The 20,667-nt window shown below is 39.7% G+C and overlaps 1 long non-coding RNA gene across 2 annotated transcripts; it reads right to left on the bottom strand.

The window, feature by feature from the left end:
- Positions 1-15,689: 15,689 nt before the first annotated feature.
- LOC107786672 (uncharacterized) lies at positions 15,690-20,136 on the bottom strand. Of its 2 annotated transcripts, XR_001648193.2 has the most exons (5): positions 19,792-20,136; positions 19,474-19,569; positions 18,649-18,852; positions 17,906-17,992; positions 15,690-15,987 (listed from the first exon to the last, which is right to left on the bottom strand). It is a non-coding gene; the product is annotated as an uncharacterized LOC107786672 (long non-coding RNA). The 2 variants fall into 2 exon arrangements; XR_001648192.2 differs by having other exon boundaries at positions 19,474-20,124.
- Between the last annotated feature and the right edge of the window lie 531 nt (positions 20,137-20,667).

Here is a 20,667-nt window from a genome sequence, read left to right as displayed (position 1 = left end):
CTTTGCATTTGCGGGGCTCGCATTTGCAAAACCCAGATCGCAAATGCGACATCTGCAACTGATCAAAATGGGAGTTAGACGGGATTTTTGTTCATTCTTCAAATTTTCAAAAATAAGAAAACCCTAGAGGCGAATTTTAAAAGAGCCCTTCTTCCCCAAATCATTGGTAAATGATTCTAATCCATTTTCTTTCAATCTTTCACTACATTTATTAAGATTTCAACCTAAAATCCAGTGTTTTTTTGGTGGAAATTGGGGGTTTGGGTTGAATTAGGGATTTTTATAAAATGGGGATTTAGATGTCAAATTGAGGTCAGATTTCAAAACAAATTACATAACTGGGCTCGGGGGTGAATAGGTAATCGAGTTTTGGTCCGAATTTCAGGATTGGACCAATCGAGCCCGGGGGTTGACTTTTGTTGACTTTTTCAATAATGACCTAAATTGAATCCTTTGCAATCGTGGGTAGTTCCTAAGGCTTAATTTGAATCGTTTGGTTGGTAATTTTCTAGATTCTATTGGTTTGGAGGCTTGTTTGAGAGGCAAAGCTGTGATTGAGCTTTGAGTGAATTTTTGGAGCTAGGTAAGTGTCGTGGTTAACCTCGACTTGAGGGATTAGGACTTGTTTGTCTATTTTCTACATGTTTAGATGTTGGGTACAACGTATATGTGAGGCGACGAGTAATTATGCATTATTGTCGGGTTAAAGCATGCGGGTGGGGACTTGTTCCTTGTAGTTTATTGCTTACTTTGATCTTGTTATCCATGCTTAGACTAGTTACTTACTAAATTGATCGTTCTTATCGTGTTTACGTGCTTTTGTGATATGTGAGTATTGATTCCAAAGTTGAGATTGGTATTGTGGAACCACTGTTGAAGTAAGGCTTATTCTTGTTGATTCTATCTTCCTCCTATTACTTATTCATTGTTCTGTGGTAAGGGAGAGTGTTAATGCACGAAGGTTATGACGTGCCATATTGTGAGTGTTAATGCACGAAGGATGATGTCGTGCCATATTGTGAGTGTTAATGCACGAAGGGTGATGCCTTGCCATATTGTGAGTGTTGATGCACGAAGGGTGATGTCGTACCATGTTATAAGAGTTAATGCATGAAGGGTGATGCCGTGACGTATCTATTGATTTATATTGTGAGGTTGAGAGTGAAAGCAGGAAAGGTGATACCGTGAAAATTTTCTTCATTGTGTTTAGTTGTTTCCACTGGTTAAAAGCATGTTGACTATTCAGGTTATCATTTCCGATGTGTCTCTTATATCTTGTGCCCCTTTAGAATGTCCCCCTCCCTATAGTACATGTTTAACTGTTATTGTTGTTTTCTTGTACATATATTGTTATCTTCACATGTTTATTATGTGGGTGTCTTGTCATAGCCTCGTCACTACTTCATCGAGGTTAGGTTCGACACTTACGAGTACATGGGGACGGTTGTACTCATACTATACTCTGCACTTTTTGTGCAAATTTTGGTACCGGTCCTAGCTAATTGTGAGGCTTAGCAGCTTGGACTTGCTTATTGGAGACTCAAGGTAGATTTGCTAGCGTCTGCAGACCTTGGAGTCCCCTTTTATCTCCCCTATTTTACTGTTTCTTTTCATTCAGGACAGTTGTATTTCTTTCAGACTATGTTTGTAGAAAATCTTAGAAGCGCGTGAGTTGTGACTCCAGATCCGAATTGTATCAGATATTATGGGCTTTATATTATTCCGCATTTTAGTTTTAGCTTCTATTTAGCTTGATTGATTCTGTTATTGAAATTGACTAAAGTTGGCTTAAAGAATCTTCTAACGTTGGCTTGTCTAGCAAGTGAAATGTTAGGCACCATCACGGTGCCGAAGGTGGGAATTCCGGGTCGTGACAAGTTGGTATCAGAGCACTAGGTTGACTAGGTCTTACAAGTCACGAGTAGACTTAGTTCAGTCTGGAGGATCGGTACAGAGACGTCTGTACTTATCTTCTAGAGGCTATGAAGTTTAGGAACAAATTTGAGTTATATTCTACTCTGTCGTGCAATTTTTTTCTCTCATTGCTAATTGAACTCTTCTGCTCTTATTCTCTCGCAGATGGCAAGAACACGTACTGCATCTTCAGCTGAGCAGCAGCCAGAGCCCCCAGTGGCAACTCCTATGAGGGGTAGAGGTCGAGGCCGAGGCCGTTCCAGAGGCCGAGGCAGGGGCAGTGTCACGACCCAAACCGATGGGCCGCGACGGGCACCCGGTACCTTAATCAACCGAGTACTTACGTAACATATCTTTTCGTATCGTACTATCATAGATAAATGAGCCGGAGAAGCTGTCGTGAGATAAGTAGAATAAAACATGAGGAAACACTCAACATTGGATGATCCAACATGTAATACAATCTTATACATATGACATACGGGCCTATAAGACCAAAATGATCACTCATATACTGAACATAGGCCGACAAGGCCATACAATCTTTCACGTACATGACATATGTATACAAGCCTCTAAGAGTAGATAAATACCACAAAGGTCGGGACAGGGCCCCGCCATACTAATCAATACATGACCAAATCATATTGACCAAATAAGCAACTTCGGAGCAATGGAGCGCACCAACACTTTCCGCTGAGCTGATAGCCTACTTGGAGGACTCTTAACCTGTCTATCGGGACCTGCGGGCATGAAACGCAGTGTCCCCAGCCAAAAGGGATGTCATTACAAATAATGTACCGAGTATGTAAGGAATAAAAATTAGTAAATAAAAGACATAGAGAAACATGGAGTAAAAGACTCAACATGTAAGTCTGAATAGCTCTGTGAATCATTTAATATTTATAATGTCATGCATATGAGTATAAATGCCATACCATGCATAGGTATATGCATTCATAACATCATCAAGCCTTTGAGGGCATCCCATCATATCTTCTCGGCCACTATGGGAAAATCATCAACGTATACCAACTGATCAGGTGGTGGTGAGTATATAACGCTGTAACCTTTTCCCATATCCCATATACATATAATATACGCGTATATAACGCCATCTGGTCATGGGTAAATGTATATGTATAAATTCATAAAATGCATAAGAACTGCGTTAATAAGATTTCTCACAATATCGTAAGATCAATATGCCTTTCGGATAAACTTTATCTACTACATATTTTTTTGAGACCCATGAACAGAAAATATAATAATTATTCACATGGGGAATCAAGAACATAGGAACCCCTAGTACTTCTATGAATAGAGTCATTTATGAAAACTGTGCGTTTGCTCGTTTTATTTGTATCGTATGAATCATGCCAAAAAAAGGGATAGCCTTAACATACCTGAGTCGATTCTCTTGACAATCCTTCCCATATCCGTCAAACGCGACAAAACATATAACGGCGGATCGAAGTAGGGAAAAATCCGTATGATATTCTTGAAAAAGATTGTACCGTGCTCTCTTAGAATTACAAATCCCGTTGCTATTACACAGTATAATTTCGTATGAAACTTTGTTGAAGCAAAATCACGTTGCCATAAGCATTGTAAAGGATTCATATGAAGTCTTGTTTAAGAATCCCACCAGTTACTTAGCAAGCCAATCTATCTCACTTCATATTGTAGGAAAAGCTTTTAAGATTATGGGTTGTGTGCCCCACTTCTTTGTGATTACTAAGCCACAAAACTCTTTAGATGTGCCACCTTGCTTTGTGAATAAGGAGTCATTTAATTGATCATCTTGCTTCTACGTTGGGCACCTTAAGCTTATCCACAATTCTAATTAACTAGCTAATCTCCCACCAAAAATTATTAATTAACCAATTATCCACATAATTAAGAATTATCTCAAATTACTTAAAATACTACTCACTTTTAACACACTTTATATATCATACTATCATGGTCATGTGGTACCTTGTATGACACTAGTCCATAAATATGGGGTATTATAGCTTGGACCGTATTTTATCTCAAAATGTCAAACTTGATGAAACTCATTTTCTTCGATTTGCTTACCCTCTCACCTTCATGAATTTACTTATGACTTGCTTGAAATAGAATAAAACTTATAACCTCAAAAATAATCTCATTCCCGACCTTATGTTGATTAACTTACGACGAAACTTTAACGTATGAAAATGCGGGATGTAATATCTCATTTCCGAGATTTCATCAATTTACTTATGGCGTACTTTCACGTATGAAAACATGGGGTGTAATAGGCAGAGCTCAGCCCAGAGCTCAAGCAATAACACCAGTAGTGGAGCCTCAGGTAGAGTTTGGCGAGGAGGTTCCAACCCAGACTATTCCTGTCGGACCAGCTCAAGTCCCGGAGGGATTCATCGCCACCCCAGTGCTTCAGGATGCTTTGGTCCATTTGGTGGGCCTTATGGAGAGTGTGGCCCAGGCTGGTACATTTCCCATGGCACCAGAGAAGATGGCTCCCCAGTATCAGGCTCCAGCAGCCCCGCTTATTGAAGTAGTTCAGCCGGTTGTTGCGATACATGCCGGTGATGGACCAGCTATGTCTTCTAAGGGCTTATTGAGGTTGGACAAGTTCGCCAATCTCTTTCCAGTTCACTTCAGTGGTGCACCTTCTAAGGACCCACAGGATTATCTTGACCGCTGCTATGAGGTATTGCGGAACATGGGTATAGTTGAGACCAATGGGGTTGATTTTGCTGTATTCTAGATGACAGGATCCGCCAAGAGATGGTGGAGAGATTATATGTTGACCAGAATAGTTGGTTCGCCTGCTCTTACTTGGGACCAATTCTCTTAAATATTTCTTGAGATGTTCCTTCCTGTCACATTGAGAGAGGAGTATGGTCGGTAGTTCGAGCGTCTCCAGTAGGGCAGTATGACTGTTACTCAGTATGAGATCTGTTTTGTGGATTTGGCCCGTCATGCTATTCTTCTGCTTCCTATAGAGAGAGGGGGTGAGGAGGTTTATTAAGGGACTTGCTTACCCTATCAGGCTTCAGATGGCCAAGGAGACCGGAAGTGATATTTCCTTTCAGGCGGCTGCTAATGTTGCGAGGAGGATCGAGATGGTTCTTGCACAGGATATAGGGCAGGGGTCTGATAAGAGGCCTCGTCAGTTCGGTGGGTTCAGTGGTGCCTCCTCTGGAGGCAGGGGTAATTTTGGTAGAGGTCATCCTCTTAGGCAGTTTCATTCAGCGCTCCAGGCATCCCACAGTGCTTTAGGTGGACGTGACCCTCATATGCCTTATTCCGACCAGCTAGCCTACAGTGCACCACCAACTCCTATTAATGCACTTCCGCTCCAGAGTTTTCAGGGTGGTTACTCAGGTCGACAGGGTCAGTTTCAGGGTCAGCAGTCATAGCAGCCGAGGTCCTGTTATACCTGTGGTGATCCGAGGCATATTGCTAGATTTTTCCCTCATGCATCGAGCAGTTCACAGCATCAAGGTTCTCATGCCATGGTCTCGGCACCGGGTGCTTCACCACCCGCCCATCCAGCTAGAGGTAGGGGTTAGACAGCTAGAGGTGGAGGTCAGGCCGCTAGAGGTAGAGGCCAGCTAGTTAGGGCCCGTCCTAGAGATGTAGTTCAAGGGGCCCAGCCCCGATGCTATGCTTTTCCAGCCAGGCCCGAGACTGAGCCATCTGACGCTATTATCACAGGTACTATTTCAGTTTGTAGTAGAGATGCTTCAGTCCTATTTGATCCGGGTTCTACTTACTCCTACGTGTCATCCTGTTTTGCTTCATATTTGGTTGTGTCTCGTGATTCTTTGAATGCTCTTGTGTATGTGTCCACACCTGTGGGAGATGCTATTATTGTAAACCGCATTTATCGTTCCTGTGTGGTTACCATTGGGAGTCTTGAGACTAGTGTAGATCTTTTACTTATCGATATGGTTAATTTTGATGTTATCTTGGGTATGGATTGGCTGTCACCTTATCACGCTATATTGGATTGTCATGCCAAGACCGTGACCTTAGCCTTGCTGGGGTTGCCTCGATTAGAGTGGAAAGGGACTCCTGGCCATTCTTCCAGCAGGGTTATCTCTTATATGAAGGCTCGAAGTATGGTCGAAAAAGGGTGTCTAGCTTATTTGGCTTATGTCCGCAATTCTAGTGTAAAGGTTCCTTCCATGGATTCAGTACCAGTTGTTCGTGAGTTTCTAGAGGTGCTTCCTACAGACCTGCCAGGGATACCACCCGACAAGGACATTGATTTCTATATTGATTTGGCTCCGGGCACTCAGCCCATCTCCATTCTGCCATACCGTATGGCCCCGCCAGAGTTGAAAGAATTGAAGGAGCAGTTGAAGGATTTGCTTAATAAGGGCTTCATTAGACCTATTATCTCGCTCTGGGGTGCGCATGTGTTGTTCGTGAAGAAGAAGGATGGATCGATGAGGATGTGCATAAATTATCGGCAGTTGAACAAAGTCACTATCAAGAACAAGTATCCACTGTCGAGGATTGATGACTTATTTGATCAGTTTCAGTGCCAAGGTGTTTTCGAAGATTGATTTGAGGTCGGGCTACCATCAGTTGATGATTAGGGCATCCGATGTCCCTAAGACAGCTTTTCGGACTCGGTACGGGCATTATGAGTTTCTAGTGATGTCTTTTGGGTTGACAAATTCCCCAACAACATTTATGGATATGATGAACCGAGTGTTCAAGCCTTATTTGGACTCTTTTGTGATTGTGTTTATTGATGATATCTTGATCTACTCCCGCAGTCGAGAGGAGCACGATCAACATCTTTGGATTGTACTTCAAACTCTGAGAGACAGGCAGTTATATGCTAAGTTTTCAAAGTGCGAGTTTTGGTTGGATTCAGTCGCTTTCTTAGGTCACGTTGTATCAGCAGAGGGCATTCAGGTAGACCATAAGAAGATTGAGGCAGGTCAGAACTGGCATAGACCCACTTCAGCCACGTAGATCCGGAGTTTCTTGGGTTTGGCAGTTTATTACTGTCGGTTTGTGGAGGGGTTCTCATCTATGGCAGCCCCATTGACCAGGTTGACCCATAAGGGTTCCCCGTTCAGATGGTCAGACGAGTGTGAGGCGAGCTTTCAGAAGCTCAAGACTGCTTTGACTACAGCGTCAGTGTTGGTGTTGCCCATGGGTTCAGCATCTTATACGGTATATTGTGATGCATCCCGTGTTGGGCTCGATGCAGTATTGATGCAGGATGACAGGGTGATTGCATATACGTAGCGGCAGTTGAAGTTTCATGAGAAGAATTACCCTGTCCATGACTTAGAGTTGGCAGCCATTGTTCATGCGCTGAAGATTTAGAGGCACTATCTTTACGACGTGTTGTGTGAGGTTTTCACGGATCATCATAGCCTACAGTATTTGTTCAAGCAAAAGGATCTCAATTTGGGATAGAGGAGGTGGTTGGAGCTATTGAAAAACTATGATATCACCATCTTGTATTATCCCGGGAAGGCCAATATGGTGGCCGACACTTTGAGTAGAAAGGCAACGAGTATGGGTAGCCTTGCGTACATTCCAGTCGGTGAGAGACCACTTGCAGCGGATGTTCAGGCTTTGGCCAACCAGTTTGTGAGATTGGATATTTTGGAGCCTAGTCATGTCCTAGCTTGTACAGTCGCTCGGTCTTCCTTGTTTGAGCGCATCAGGGAGCGGTAGTATGACGACCCTCATTTGCTTGTCCTTAGAGACACAGTGCGGCACGGTGGTGCCAAGCAGGTTACTGTTGGAGATGATGGAGTTTTAAGGATGCAAGGTCGTGTTTGTGTGCTTAATGTGGATGGACTTCATGAGTTAATTCTTGAGGAGGCCTACAGTTCTCGATATTCTATTCATCCGGGCACCGCTAAGATGTATCAGGACTTGCAGCAGCATTATTGGTGGAGGAGAATGAAGAATGATATAGTTACATATGTAGCTCGGTATCTAAATTGTCAGCAGGTAAAGTGTGAGCATCAGAGACCTAGTGGTTTGCTTCAGAAGTTAGATATTCTTGAGTGGAAGTGGGAGCGTATCACTATGGATTTTGTTGTTGGACTCCCACGGACTCAGAGGAAGTTCGATGTAGTTTGCATCATTATGGATAGGCTGACCAAGTCAGCGCACTTCATTCCCGTGGCGGTTACTTATTCTTCAGAGCGGTTGGTAGAGATTTACCTCTGCGAGATCGTCCGTCTTTACGGTGTGCCTATGTCTATCATTTCTAATCGAGGTACGCAGTTTACCTCACACTTTTGGAGGTTAGTACAACGTGAGTTGGGCACGCAGGTGGAGCTGAGAATAACATTTCATCCTCAGATGGACGGACAGTCCGAGCGCACTATTCAGATCTTAGAGGATATGCTCCGTGCTTGTGTTATAGATTTCGGAGGTTCTTGGGATCAGTTCTTGCCGCTCGCAGAGTTTTCCTACAACAACAGCTACCAGTCGAGCATTCAGATGGCTTCCTATGAGGCATTATATGGTAGGCGGTGCCGATCGCCAGTTGGATGGTTCGAGCCGGGGGAGGCTCGGTTATTGGGTACAAATTTGGTACAGGATGCCTTGGATAAGGTCAAGATTATTCAGGATCGACTTTGCACGGCTCAGTCCAGGAAGAAGAGTTATGCCAACTGTAGAGTTCGTGATATTGCATTCATGGTCGGAGAGAGAGTGTTGCTTCGGGTATCACCCATGAAGGGTGTAATGAGGTTTGAAAAGAAGGGCAAGTTGAGCCCTAGGTATATCGAGCCTTTTGAGATTCTTGAGAGAGTGGGAGAGGAGGCTTACAGGCTTGCGTTGCCACCGATTTTAATATATGTCCATGCTCCGAAAATATCACGGCGATCCGTCCCATGTGTTGGATTTCAGCTCTGTCCAGTTGGACAAGGATTTGACTTAGGAGGAGGAGCCGGTGGCTATTCTAGCCCGGCAGGTTCATCAGTTGAAGTCGAAGAGTTATCCTTCAGTCCGAGTGTAGTAGAGAGGTCAGCCCATCGAGGCAGCTACTTGGGAGTCCGAGTCGGATATGCAGAGTAGATATCCCCACCTTTTCACCGGCCCAGGTACTTTTTTATGTCCGTTCGAGGACGAACAGTTGTTTTAAAGGTGGAGAATGTGATGACCCGATAGGTCATCTTATGTTTTAGAACCTAATTCTGCACTTTGAAGCCTTAAATACCTCATTCTAGCCTTCCTCGATTTGCGTGCGCAGTCCAGATGTTTTTCCGGAAAACTTTTATGTTAAAAACTGAGAAAATATGAAATTTTTGCCTTAAAATCCATTTTATCTAACTTCGGTCAACGTTTTGAGCAAATGGACTCGGATTCATATTTTGACTGTCCCAGTGGGTCCGTATCATGATTTGGGACTTGGGCGTATGTCTGGAATCGAATTCGGAAGTCCCTAGCTCGCGTTATCGCACTTTGTTGAAATTTGAAAGCTAAAGGCTTAATGACTTTGAAATGTTTGACAAATGTTTGACTTTTTGGATATCGAGTCCGTATTTTGGTTCCAAAACCCGGTATAGGTCCAATACTATATTTATGACTTGTCTGTCAAATTTGGTGATAAACGGAGTTGGTTTGACGTGATTCGGACGTCCAGTTGTGAAATTAGAAGTTCATGAGTTTTCTTGAAAATTTCCTTTGATTTGATGCTAAATTCGTTTGTTTTGGGTGTTATTTTGGCGATTTGATCACGCAAGAAAGTTTGTATGATGGTTTTAGACTTGTGTGCACAATTGGTTTAGAGCCTCGAGGGCTTGGGTGAGTTTCGGATAGGCTACAGAGTGAAATTAGACTTAGAAATATTGCTTGTGTGTTTTAGTTCTGGTGCAGGCCTCTAATCTCGCATTTGTGAGGCCAGGCTTCGCATTTGCGACCTCTGATGGGTTCGCATTTGCGAGCAACTCATCGCATTTGCGAAGAGTAACTGGAGCACCTCAAGTTTGCATTTGCGAACAAAGCTTCGCATTTGCGAAGTGGGTCAGGGGGTACAGGATTGCAATTGCGATCAAACGGTCGCATTTGCGGAAGATCAGAGTTCGCATTTGCGAACCATTCATCGCAAATGCGATGAAAGCAGAGATTGGATGGACTTCGCTTTTGCGACTGTTTCTTCGCATTTGTGGGGCTCGCATTTGCGAACCCCAGGTCGCAAATGCGACATCTGCAACTGATCAAAATGGGAGTTAGACGGGATTTTACTTCATTCTTCAAATTTTTAAAACAAGAAAACCCTAGAGGCGATTTTTCAAAGGAATCTTCTTCCCCAAATCATTGGTAAGTTATTCTAATCCATTTTCTTTCAATCTTTCACTACATTCCCTAAGATTTCAACCTAAAATCTAGTGTTTTTATGGTGGAAATTGGGGGTTTGGATAGAATTAGGGAGTTTTATAAAATGGGGATTTAGACCTCAAATTGAGGTCGGATCAAAACAAATTACATAACCGGGCTCGAGGGTGAATGGGTAATCGGGTTTTGGTCCGAATTTCGGGATTGGACCAAGCGGGCCCGGGGGTTGACTTTTGTTGACTTTTTTAATAATGACCTAAATTGAATCCTTTGCAATCGTGGGTAGTTCTTAAGGCTTAATTTGAATCGTTTGGTTGGTAATTTGCTAGATTCTATTGGTTCGGAGGCTTGTTTGAGAGGTAAAGTTGTGATTGAATTTTGAGTGGACTTTTGAAGCGAGGTAAGTGTCATGGTTAACCTCGACTTGCGGGATTAGGACTTGTTTATCTATTTGCTATATGTTTAGATGTTGGGTATAACGTACATGTGAGGTGACGAGTACTTATGTGTTGTTGTCGGGTTAAAGTATGCGGGTGGGCACTTGTTCCTTGAAGTTTATTGCTTACTTTGATCTTGTTATCCATGCTTAGACTAGTTACTTACTAAATTGATCGTTCTTATCGTGTTTACGGGATTTTGTGATAATTGAGTATTGATTCCAAAGTTGGGATTGGTATTGTGGAACCATTGTTGAGGTAAGGCTTGTTCTTGTTGATTCTATCCCCTTGTTATTACTTGTTCATTGTTATGTGGTAAATGAAAGTGTTAATGCACGAAGGGTGATGCCGTGCCATATTATGAGTGTTAATGCATGAAGGGTGATGTCGTGCCATATTGTGAGTGTTAATGCACGAAGGGTGATGTCGTGCCATATTGTAAGTGTTAATGCACGAAGGGTGATGCTGTGCCATGATATGAGAGTAAAAGCACGAAGGGTGATGTCGTGCCGTATCTATTGATTTATATTGTGAGGTTGAGTGAAAGCACGAAAGGTGATGCCGTGCAAATTTTCTTCATTGTGTTTAGTTGTTTTCATTGGTTAAAAGCATGTTGACTGTTCTGGTTATTATTTCCGTTGTATCTCTTATATCTTGTGCCCCTTTAGCATGTCCCCCTCCCTATAGTACACGTTTAACTGTTATTGTTATTTTCTTGTACATATATTGTTATTTGCATAGGTTTATTATGTGGGTGTCTTGTCATAGCCTCGCCACTACTTCGTCGAGGTTAGGCTCGACACTTATGAGTACATGGGGTCGGTTGTACTCATACTACACTCTACACTTCTTATGCAGATTTTAGTACCGGTCCTAGCTGATCGTGAGGTTTAGCAGCTTGGACTTGCTTATTGGAGACTCAAGGTAGATTTGCTGGTATCCGCAGACCTTGGAGTCCCCCTTTGTCTCCCCTATTTTACTATTTTTTTTTATTCAGGACAGTTGTATTTCTTTCAGACTCTGTTTGTAAAAAATCTTAGAAGTTCGTGAGTTGTGACTCCGGATTCGAATTGTATAAGATGGGCTTTATGTTATTCCGCATTTCAATTTTAGCTTCTATTTAGCTTGATTGATTCTGTTATGAAACTGACTAAAGTTGGCTTAAAGAATTCTCTAACATTGACTTGCCTAGCAATTGAAATGTTAGGCACCATCACGGTCCCGAAGGTGAAAATTTCGGGTCGTGACACTGCATCTGTTAATGTTGAGGACCAGGACCACGTTTCAAATTCATCTAATGGTGAGGGATTACATAGAAGTGCAGCTGGGGTGGATTGGACACTGGTGGTAAGGTCACCTACCAGGCAGAATACAACTCCAAACCCAAGGAACAACAGCAGAAATCTGCAACCTATAGCAAATGGTTTGTCACTAGTAATAAGTAGAACAACCTCCCACAAATTTCCATACTCTGCAACCTATAGCAAATATGTTTACATGCGTGCAGGTGCATGGTTTGGCAGTTTTAGAAGACTACATTTGTTTGGTAGTGGTACAGTGGCAAAATCCAGATATTAAAGCAACAGATGTTGTAGGCAAGACTTCGATTTTGAAAGGATCAGTACTACATGATAGACCTGTTACTGCATCTGTTGAACCAGCTGAAAAATTAGTTATGGTGGAGAAGCACGAACAGGAGTTACAAGTGGAAAATCCCAAGTGCAATGAGCAGACTGCTAAGCTAGGCACGAACACTTCTCATATTGTAGCTACATGTGATGGTGAGATAAATTTAGGTGAGGTTATTGCTACAACAGCTGGGCAAAATTCTAAGGATCAGGGCCAGTATACTAAGAAGGTAAAAACAACTACTGTAATAGGTACACCAAATGCAGCTGCTACTGTTGAAGCTGGTGCACAAACAACTTGTTTGGAAGCTGCATCTGTTAATGTTAAGGACCAGGACCACGTTTCAAATTCATCTAATGGTGGGGACTACATAGAAGTGCAGCTGGGGTGGATTGGACACTGGTGGTAAGGTCACCTACCAGGCAGAATACAACTCCAAACCTGAGGAAACAACAGCAGAAACTCCTAGGCAGGCTGTAATAAAAATGTTCAACACATGCTAGTGTGTCTTGTACTTTTAAAAATTATCATAACCTTTGTGACATCAACAACAGTGAGAAAAGAAAATATATAAAAGCAAGAAGCGTCCAAGGTAAGCCCAAATACAACAAAAAGCTAATAAAAATCGAAGGAGGAAAACTCAAACAGTAGCGACGAAGGACAAAGATGAGTAGTACCATGTGAAGGTTGAGCATTTTCAGCAACACTCTGTATTCTTGATGTTTGTGGTACTCGTTCATGTCTATTATTGGCGTCGGGGATCTAATAAATATTAACATGTTAGATAACAATACTTTTATATGATTAGAAGTTCATTAAAAATATCTAAAGTTTATGTAATGGAGTTACCTGTTCACCTAAGGTGTCATTGCTACTTTGAGGCATAGATGCATTAGGAGCATAATTGCGCATTAATTGTCTCATTTGGAGTAATTCTTATTGCATGTCCTCCTAATTTTGTTTCATCATATTCATTTCTTCATTTTGTTTCTCCTTTAACTCTATTATCTGTTGTTCTAACCTTTGTATAACCTCATTAGAAGAATCATCTGCAACAATATTTTTTAAGGAAGACCTACTACCCCATAGAACAAAGGAAGTTGGACTAAGTCCTAAACCACGAACATACACACTTTTTTTATTTTCCAACACCTGGAGAATACACATCGCCTTCCCAAGCAACACTATGAGGAGGTTGCTCAGTAGATCTCTCACTATTGCTCATCCTTTCATTTATCATTTTCTGGCCATATAATACACAATAAATCCATTTTGGAATTCATGAATAGTAAAAAATGCAAATTGTTTGAAGGAGTCATCAAACCAAAAAAATAAAGGAAAGAATAAATTTTACGATTGTCTTGGCAACATCATCATCCAGTGGCCTACCATCATTATATTTTTTATGAGTTAATATGAAAATTTCTACTCGTGTAGGCTCTATCCCGTTTACAGCCTAATACAATAAAAATGATATCATATATGCATGACAAAAAAAGTTTAAAATATTATAGTTTATAATTTTCACTGGTTTACCTGCTCATTTATCAAGGTGGCAATACTTTTGGATCCTCCTGTGTGAGGCCTCGTTTGTTTGGCCCTATTATTTCTATTTGCTTGGGTACATCTCTGTCAGTGAAACATTAAAACAATATCTTATAATTTATAAATATAAATTGAGCATAACAACACTCAAAACGCTATGAAAATGAGCTAGGAGAATTTTGAAGGTTGATACCTTAGCTTTATCAGAAAGCCAATAAGAGACAAGACCACTCCATTGATCCCTCGGTATGCGACTTGGTCTATTTTTTAGCAAAGCATCTTTAGTCTTATATTTTCGCACATATTCACCTTTTAATTCGCACTTGTAATCTTTTCATTTCTTTCCTAGTGTCTTTAAGATCCACGCTTCTCCACGTTTTGGGATAGAGAACTTCTTCTAAAATAAAAGCCAATATTTAGAAGATAATATCGTGTATAAAAGAAAGAGCATGTTCACAAAATAATAATAATAATAATAATAATAATAATAATAATAATAATAATAATAATAATAATAATAATAATAATAATAATAATAATAATAATAATAATAATAATAATAATAATAATAATAATAATAACAACAACAACAACAACTACTCTATACCCTCACAAAATCCACCAATTTTTTCTTTTTCTCGTTGTCAAAATTTCTCCAATCATCTACATGTAGAGGTGTTAGTTCTGGAGTTCTGGCAATAATTCCTAGAAAGATAGGAAGCTTTCGACCCTCTTTCCCAATAGCTTGGTTACGATTATTAAACGACACGTCAATTGTCTTCCCCGGCGGAAGTTTCAAAATATCATTCAGTAAAGTAGGCCTACGAACCTTTTTTGCTTCTGAATTACCTATAATGAAAAAGATCTGAATCATCTGATGACATCAAGAATCCTAACTCCAGATACTTTAATATTACGCTACTGAAAGAGACTAGCAAAGAAGGAATATTACTATAAATGTCACAACAATGTCAATGAATTACAACAAAGTGCTCATATTGGAACTAAAGTTAAGGCCGTAGGAAATCAAGAATCATCACATGAAAGGAAGCAAGCAACTGATCCTAATGACAAAGTTTTGTTAGTTTCACAATGTGTAACACAACCAAAAGATGCAGACACAATGAACTTTATGTAGATTCTCCCCTTACTGTGCGACAAAAGTACAAATAAACAACAAAAGAGTGTCCTAATAAGTTGAAAGAAGTTATCTTCAAGGTTTCTATAAGTACAAAAGCCAAGAGAAGCATATGTAACCCAAAAACTAGAACTGTTGTAGCACAACTGCATAGTTGTCTTTCTGCAGTTGTTGTACAACTGTGTAGTCGTCCCTCTACCGTTGTTGCACAACTGTGCAGTTGTCCTTCTACAGTTGATCATTAGTTTTAAGTATAAACTCACACTACTTGAAAATTCACCTATGGCTACGCATGAAAAACCGTTGCAACAGATAGATAAACCGTTGCCATAGCGGTATTGCAACGGTTCAACGCCCGTTCCACAAGCTCGCGTGCCTATAGAGCTTAAGGAACGGTTCAGATAACCGTTGCTATAGTGTAGTCTATCGCAACGGTTTTCCCTCTTCCTGTTGGAACGGTTATTCTTATCAACTACAACGGTTGAATTCCGTTATCATAACGTTTAATGCAACGGTAAATAACCGTTACTATATCTATTAATCCTTTATGGCTATTATAGAAATGGCAATGACTTCTTTAAGATATTGCAACAGTTGAACTACCTATTGCAACGGTTTTTAGATTATTTTAGAACGATTTGCAGGTCCTATGGCAATGGTTCTGTTAGCTATTGTAACAGTTTAATTGAATTGAAAATATTGCCTTTGTTGTAAATAAAGATTTACATATATATACAATAAACTATAAAACACTAAAAATTATATAAATAACAAAATAAAACTATTCATAATCCAAATTGTCCAACAAGCTAATAAATCCATAGAAGTGATGAAATGTTACTAAGTACATACATTTGATATTTCAAGAGTTAAAAGTTTTAAAATGTTGATAACAAACATTCCTAGAAACCGCCACATGCATCTACAACAATTCAAAATTCTCTTAAGTAAGATCTAGATCTTCATCACTGCCTCCGTCTTCCATTTCTTCATCTACTCCACCTACAAAAGAGTATAAATAAAGTCATTATTCCTTCAAGAGAATCCGATCTAAAAATTCTGTTAGTCCAAAAAACCAAGGGTAAAAAGGAAGTATAAAATTCAGCATTAAACCCCAAAATTGGATGGCAAAAGTTTATCCCATAATATACGGACAAAGATATTCAGGAGATAAGGCATCAACAACACATAAAAAGATACTCCCAAGAATGCAAAATTTCAAAAAACAGTTCACAAGAAGTACAAAAAGATACATGTCTGCCACACGCCAATTAATAAGGCAAATAACTAAATCAACTTAACAAGTAATTTAGAACTCAACTTAACAGATTAGTGAAGAGGAAAGATAGTAAAGATTACATGTTTCATTAGGAAAGAACCAAGAATATCCTAGAGACATATTCAGAACCCATCTCAGACGATAATGGAAACCACCATTAGAGAGAAGAAACCAAGAAGTCAGGAACTGCAAATTGAAACAATGAGGAGAGGAAAAATGATGCAGCAAAAGAAGAATGTCGGGGAGACTCGAAAGAGACGCCTCTCCACAATCTAAAACACTAGATGTAAAGAAAAGACGATGGGTGAGTAAGCTACACTATGCCTCGGTAATTGCCCATATAAAAGGCAACACAACCCAAATAATGCATCATACATGAGTGGAATCAAATAGCTTAATAGATAGGTTGCGAAGGCATGTGCCAAGTGCTGTAGAAAGGACAAACAAGAATAGGAGAGAGGAAAACTCTTGGGAGCAATAAATAAGCAACTAAGCCCAAAGTTCACAAGTGATAATTAACGGTAGAACACCACATAACAAAGACAATAAATCAGCAACTACGCTACCAAGTTCAAAATGTGGTTCATCAAGGCAGAACACCACACAATAATGCCACTGAAATTTTTTAAATGAATTCATGAACTCTCAAATGAATGACACACACACAACTCAATCCCAAACTTCCCAACTAGTACACTACATAACTAAGAAATGCAGTTGTCAAAAAGTTCAAAGGACAGCCCAACGGAATATCGCAGATCAGTTAATCTTTTTTCCCTAATGGAAAAAGATACTGACTGCAGATGGCAGCTACAAGAGAAGATGTACCAAAGATTACTCTCATTCGTGGAGGTTTAGTACTCTTGTACTTGACTAATTAGCTGGGAAGTCACCTTTAGATCTATCTAGCAGCTACGTCATTCCTACAGGCAATGTATCAACTCCAGAGGATGGCAAGATTGGTAACTGAGCAGCCCTGTACCGGATGCTGCAGCTACGTAATTCCTACAGGCAATGTACCATCTCCAGATCTGATTCAAGCAGCTCTTTAAAGAGCCAATGGACAATTTTCTGAGGCAGAAATGGAAATATACATATAGCGTCGGCTCATACACAACGGTCATTTTAAAATAGACATCACTGGTAATCAGTAAATCGACGCATTTTCACAAACACATAATATGCACATAAACAGAAATCATTAAATCAAATTGATAATTGAGATTGCGGCGACTGCTGTTGAAGAGATGCGGTAGAAGAGGGGACAATGACGAAACAATTTTCAAGAATGGGGGACTTTAGAGTGTCCCAGTAGAGTATTGCCAAGGAATATAACTCGATTTTCCATGGAAGTTCTGCTTAGATAACTAATTATGTTTGATATTTGAACCTAAATCATGGCATAGACTTTAGAGTGTACCAATCTCAAACGCCATTAAAAGGTACTTCAGAGGACAAGAAGTATGCAAAGCAGAAACAGTTAAATCACCCAAGAAGTATGCAAAGCAGAAACAGTTAGAATATCCGAAGTATCAGTCATTTCCTTCTTTTTTCCCTAGTCACATGAAAACTGGTATAAGAATCTTTTCATACAAAGTTAGAAAGTTCATACTTTAAGAAAAATAAAAGAAAACATCAAACCTCGATGATTAGAGCAAAACTTATTTTGCCAGCAGTGTGTGGATGCTTCAACTTTTTTCGCTTCTCGATATTGGTCTCAGACGTTTTCTGCAAATAAACAAGCAATTGGTGTCAGCTATTGTTTCTGGAAAGCGCTAAAAAGCACATTTTTTTAATAGATTTTAATATCTCTGAAATATTGATTCATGGTTTATATTGGACAACTAATCATCCAATTGTTCAAGAAGTTTGTGGTGTTTCCATTCTCTTTAGGGTATAATCCGAGGTCCACATACGTATAATCCAAATGAATTTAAGCTTTATCACTGTAATTAACACATTCTTATGTAACTTTACCAATCACAATATAAATATTTTAATAAAATCTAAGCAAAAACTTTCAGTAGACATTCATAGTGAATAAAATCAATGCAGAAACTTTCAGTAGACATTCAGTAGCGCAAAATCATACGAAATCCAAATCAGTAGTTCTATATGCTCTCACTTTTTATAAAAGAAGCGTCTTTCTGGTTCAACCTCCATCAAACAGATGCTATAGTTGCACAGAATAAATTATCATGCTTAATTAGCAATAGTGAACATGGGCCTTAATTCACTTTTTATAAAAGAAGCATATTTATTAATCTATAGTCTAAAGATTATAGCCGACTGCCAGCGATATTTGAGTGTCAGCTTGAATTTTTCCTTCTAATTCTTTAAAGTGAGATTCCGGAACAAAGTTGGCAAAAGTTGGATGCAATTACCTTGGCGGGATCGGACTTTCAATATTCAAGAAGATCTTTAAAGTGAGACACCGGAACATCTATAGGCCTATTCTCCATTCGAAGGTCGTCATTCTCATATGCTTCAAAGTGCTTTTTCTTCAACTGACTTTTATACTTTCTCCAAGCAGTACAAATTGAATCAAAAATCCATTGCTTCGCCTCTTCAGGAATGTCATATTTTTCCTACAAATTTAGTGGAATTAGGTTAGTATAAGAAAATGTGAAATATCATCCACACTTATTGAACATTAGGAACTTCAAACCTTGACATATTTCCAAATATCATTTTTTGTATCTAGTTTCCTCCAATCAAATACATTAAGAGGACAAAAGGTCTCACTCCTTCCCAATGTGCCGAGGAAGCTACCCAACTCTTTTACAACTTCATCAGTAGGATCAATGGGTTGATCCTCTAACACATATTTAGGGGATAGTAATCATTCGTCTAAAACCCACTTTAAGTATAAGACCAGACCACAAGTTTATACTCCAAATTCTTCTAAAACTAGAGACTGTAAACCCTAAAGGTCCTCAATTGTAATATGTTTCTTAAGGTAGGAAGGAAGAGCAAGTTGCTTTGTGTAGAATTCAGCAGTATTAGTAAGAAATGTCATAACTTTAACTTGATAAACCAAAATTGACACAGACAAACACCATCAAATTATGGTAATAGGTAATGGGGTGTTTCCCCAATAAGCTTCAGACCATCAATATAAATACACATTAGATTCATAAAAAAGATGGGGGAAGAACAATTGAAACAAAAATACTGCAGCAAAACAAACACAAAATAACAAGAGTTACCAGTTGAAATCTCAAAAAAGTGAAAATGGAGAAAACCCAGAAGACTGAAGAGAGCTTAGGGACAGTTGATGTGGAAAACTTTCTTTTTTCTTTCTCCTGTAATAATAAATAAATTAATTAGCGGGATTTTTTGCTTCTTTTTTCTTTCTCCTCTAATAATAAATAAATTAATTAGCGGGATTTTCCGCTTTTTTTTTTTTTTTTCTTTTTCTCTTTAACAAGTCAAATTTGTTTGGGGAGACAACAATAGTTTCAGCAGATGCAGGGCTGAACAGATACATTTTGCAAAATGAAGGCAGATTGTTTGAGTGTAGTTACCCGAGAAGCATAGGTGGAAGCTTACAGAACCATCAAACAAATACAAAACCAAAATCCCACGTGAAGGAAGCTTACAGAAACACAGAAATTTAAACAAAAACACAAGAAACCAACCCACGAGCAACCAATCCAGAAATTTAAACAAAAACACAAAAAACCAACACAGAAATTTAAACAAAAACAAATTAAAAAAGCTGCTAAAAATTAAGCCTTCAACCATGAGCAAATACTCAAGTTGAGACCCACTTTCAAGATTGATATACTCAATTGATTAATTCATGAATAAGGCCCAAAATCAATACCCACACGAGTTAACAAACTTTTGCAATAAGAGTATTGTGTACGGTCAAAACCGATTTGAGTCAGTCGTACGGACGGGTCAAGACGATAATATTTCGATCAAAGAATATCTGCATGACAAGCTCGGTCAAGGTCTGAAGTAAGGGCGGCGAGCTTCGAGCTCTAAGACCGATCAATGATAAGCCCGATATCATTATCGAGCTCATATCCAAATCGAATTACGAGGCAAAGCGGGGATTATCGAAGATGCATGGACCGACCAACACTCACCCCGAATACAGAGACCCCAAGCCAGAATCGAGCTCGGACCAAGGCTGAGGGCTCGATCCAGCACCGAGCTCGAGTCAGTATCGAGCTCGCGGACTAGGGCCGTTGTAACTGCACTATGGGAGAGAATCTTGGCGGAAATCGAGGAAGAGACAATACATCATGGGCTCTCCACTACGTATTTTTCTATTGTATATAAAGTAGGATCTCTCTACTATAAGAGGGATATGGATTGTAAGCAAACGGCGGAATAAAAAAAAAGATCGCTTCTCACATTGAAAGATATCTCCTTGTGCTTGTTTTATTTTA

The sequence above is a fragment of the Nicotiana tabacum genome, chromosome 13 (genome assembly GCF_000715075.1).
Source record: "Nicotiana tabacum cultivar K326 chromosome 13, ASM71507v2, whole genome shotgun sequence".
Taxonomy (NCBI): domain Eukaryota; kingdom Viridiplantae; phylum Streptophyta; class Magnoliopsida; order Solanales; family Solanaceae; genus Nicotiana; species Nicotiana tabacum.
The sequence above is the reverse complement of the archived record's forward strand: the minus strand, read 5'-3'. Positions and strand labels throughout refer to the sequence as shown.